Source organism: Pelodiscus sinensis, chromosome 25, assembly GCF_052426305.1.
Source record: "Pelodiscus sinensis isolate ZL-2025 chromosome 25, ASM5242630v1, whole genome shotgun sequence".
NCBI classification, from domain to species: Eukaryota; Metazoa; Chordata; order Testudines; family Trionychidae; genus Pelodiscus; species Pelodiscus sinensis.
In genome coordinates this window covers 1436454-1440661 of record NC_143076.1, presented here as the reverse complement: position 1 = coordinate 1440661, position 4208 = coordinate 1436454, and positions in this window count along the sequence as shown.

Below are 4208 nucleotides of genomic sequence, written 5' to 3'. Positions count from 1 at the left end.
TTGGGAGATAAGGGGACCATGAGAGATAGCGGAGCCAGAGGAGGTAAGGAAACCTCGTTGTTTCCAAATTTGTCCTGTGGCATGACAGAGAAAGCATAGTTTGAATCAGTATAAATGGCAGCAGACTGTCCGGAAGCTAAAAGGCAAGCACGAATTAAAGCGATGAGCTCAGCAGCCTGAGCTGATTTTGGTTCCTGGAAGAGACAAGGCCTCTAAAACATTATTATCTGAGACCACTGCATATCCAGCCTTTAGTTTACCAACTGAATTTCTTTTATATGAGCCATCAGTATACAATACAAGATTTGCATTTTCCAGCTGTTGATCAGACAAATCTTTGGGGAGGTTTTACACAGTGTTCAAGCAATTCTTCACAGTTATGGGTATGTGCTTTACCATTAGAGGGTAAAGGAGAAAAAGTAGCTGGGTTAAGTACATTACATCTTTGAATTACCACATTTGGGGAAGAGAGGATAACATTCTCATACAGGGTTTGTCTCTGAACAGATAGGTGCTGGGTGCGGTATCACTGTAAGAGAGCAGAGACAGCATGAGGGACCTGTAAGATAATGCTGTGGCCTAATGTGACAGGTTGGGCCTTTTTAAAGTAATTCAGCAGTAGCTGCAACTGCCCTCAGACAAAGTGGGAACCCACGGGCTACTGAGTCCAGTGTTGCAGAAAAATAAGCTACTGGACGAGGTGTGTGTCCAAGGGGTTGACAGAGAGCTCCAGCTGCAATTCCATCCTGTTCATGACAAAACAGAGTAAAAGGCTTGCTATAATTAGGTAAGCCTAGAACAGGTGGCTGTGAGAGAAGAGTTTTAAGGGAAAGGAAAGCAGATTCACATTCTGGGGACCAGGTCACTGGGTCAGGAGCTAAGATTAAGAGTAGAAATAGTAAGGGGCCTGGTGAGTCCAGAAAAGTTAGGAATCCATTGTCTGCAATATTTTGCAGTACCCAGAAATTTGTGTACCTGACTTTGGTGAAAGGGTGAGGAATGGAAAAAACATGTGAGATTCGCTCAGGTGTTAACTGGCGGCCATCTCCTGAAAGTAAATGTCCTTAAGTACTGAACTCTTTGTTTTACAAACTGCAATTTGGCTTTGGAAGCCTTGTGACCCTTTTTAGCAAGACACTTTAACACATAGGAGGTATCAGTTTTACATCTTTCCTTAGTTTTACTAGCAATTAGCACATCATCAACATACTGAACTGCAGGGAAGAGAGAGAGAGTTAAGGTCAGCTTTTTAAAAACTGAGAAAACAGAGTAGGGCTTTTACAATAACTTTACAAAAACATGTCCAGGTTAATTGATTATCCTGAAAGGAAAAGGCAAAGAGAAATTGGGAATTCTTATGCACTGGAATAGAAAAGAAGGCAGAACATAAATCTATTACAGAAAACCAGGTTAGGTACTACTGGAAATCTAGGGATTACAAACTTATTAGTGGCTCTTAGGTCTTCTACAAATCTATGGATTTGCTTTTTCACAGGTAGTATAGGTGTATCACATGGTGAAGTTGTATAAACAAGTATCCCTTTTTCAAGGAGGGAAGAGATTACAGACTTAATGCCCTCTTGTGCCTCCCTAGCCAATAGATACAGGGCTACCCTTGGGAAAGGCTTGTTGTGTCTGTATGTTATTTGCACGGGTGTTGCAGAGGCTAGCAACCCCACTTCATTCACATGGGCTGCCCACAATGTCTCTGGGACATCTGAGAGGTCCAGGAGGGGTGTATATCCTGAGGTCTCATCAGATTCCTCTGAGAGTAGTAATGCCATCAATTTTGGAGCCTGATAGGGGGGAAGGTCAACAAATATCCCTTCCTCTCTACAGAGAAGGTTTGCACCCAATTTACACAACAAGTCAGGTCCCATAAGGTTTACAAGAGAAAAGGGAGATAACAGGAAAGAATGTTCAGCTGACAAGGGTCCAAAGGGGGTGGGGGTGCAGATGGCACATCTGGGGAATCAAGCTGTTTAGAGAAGCCAATTCTTGCTGCAGCTTTTCAATAGAATCTTTTTTGCTAGCCATAGTGCTCTGATTATTTTTTTTTTACTGCCACATCCTCCCAGAGGCACCAATATTCCATCTGGTTAGGATGTTTTTCCTCGAGGAAAACTCTAAGATAAGCAAGCTTTTGTAAGTCAAAGTTCTAGTTGCCATGTATTCTGGGAATTCCCCTGAGTATAGCCATTCCAAATGCTCAATAATTCCTTAAGTCTCCTTAGTTTCAAACCTGCAGGCAATTCCTAGCTGACTGATCATCTGAGACAAGGGAGTCCCAGGCTGTGAGAAACCTTTTCTCTCAGTAGGAGACAGACTTGAGGGAGCAATCTTATCCATGTTAGCACTGTCTTGTCCAAGGACAGCGCAGGAGCCCAACAGTACTACCCTCTCCAAGGATAGTACAGGCGTCCAGCAGCACTACCCTCTCCAAGGATAGTGTGGGAGTCCACACAAACTGTCAGCTTCACTCATACTCCTTATGTGCCGGGGGAAACCGCCCTTGCTTTCAGCAGCTGTGCAGTGACACTGACAGCACTGGTGCGGCTGCAGTCCCCCTCCGGACTTCACTCACTCAAAACCATGCGCTTGGACTCGCCACCAATCAGTCAGCAACAACAACAACAACAACAACAAAATCCAACCCCTATTTGGCTATACCCAGTGTTTTCGTTTTAAGTTTCCCTCAAGCCTCTTAAAAAAAAAATTTAAGTAAAAGATGACTCTTACCGCCAGCCGGTCCAGCTGGTGACGAGAACAGGGAGGCGGACTGGGGGATTTTAAATGGATCCCTTACCCTCCAGATGCGCGCTGTAGTCCGTTCCCATTCCCCGTCATCAGCCTTTCCAACTGGAGTTCCAAGCCATCCCACTTCTGACACCAAATTGAGGGGGAAATCTCGCTCCCCTGGGGTACAGAGCCCCCAGAAGGGTTCGAGGCCGGAGGTCAAATCAGTGACGCAGGAGAGAAACCTAGAAGAGAAAACTTTATGATGCATGCATGCAGGCTGTCACTTCCAAGAGTGAAGCAGCAGCCCTGACAGACAGATTCAGGGAATCTTTATACAGTATGTTCAGACAGCTCAGGTGTGGATTGTTTTTCTTTAACATATCAAAGTCTCAGCAGAAGCACTCTGAGACTTCTGTTCACCCCAGGAGTGCTAGAAGTAAATTTTACAGAACAAAGCCACATGAGAACTTGAGTGGAGGAGTCTACAAGGCAAACTGTGACAAAGATAAGGGTTTACATGACAAATTGTGACAGACTAGGAGTATCCATGAATTTGAGATAGTCATTTGTAAGGGTCTTTGATTAGAGTTAATTTGATTCTCTCTGTTACAGGGAGAGAGGCCTGGAAAACTTTTTAACCCTTACAGCAGTTTTCTTTTAGAAAGTTATGATTTCTGCACAGTCTCCCCTTAGACACAATTGGAGTTATTTGATTTTTCTCCCACAGCTGCATGCGGAATTCTGCATTCCTCCTTTGAAATGTACAAGGAGGAATAGGGACGTGTATATCAACTAGTCAAGTAGTCAATGGAAATTCCATCGACTACTTGACTAGTCAATTAATCGCTAGTTAACATCCTCAGTTTCGCCATGATCTTGGGTTGCTGGATTAGATTCATATCTGCACAGGCCCTGAGCTTCCATGTCAGGGGATGAGTTCATATCCAGCCTTTGTGGCTTTCCCATAAATCCTCCTCCAGTTACCTGAATGTCCCGGGGAAGGGCTGTCTGCTGGGTCTGCTCATTTCCAGCTAATGGGTTTGCTTCTGTCCTCTCCCTGGGTATCTGTGTCAGTGTGGGGCCAAGCAGTGTTCCCAGTACACTGAGTGCTTGGGCGGCAGCTCAGGAGAGTTTCAGATGCTCCCCAGCCAATTGGCAGAATGTCAACAGCTAGGTGTTTCAGCTGGTGGTGCATATTTACACTTGCCTCAGTGCACATAGAAAAAATATTCCACACATTGATGAAGAAGTTTAAAGAGAATCTGGGTGTTAAGTCCTGCCCCCTACTGCTCTGGATGTGAATTCCCAGAGCCCATGGATAGCAGAAGATGCTGCCCATGACAGACACGGGGGTCTCCCTTTCAGAGGGAAACAGGGGCCAAAGGGAAAACGGACCCACAGAGCAGAGTCAAATGTCAGAAATCTGAGGGTTTTCCAAGAAGTTCTCTTTGCTGCACACTCAGATCCCC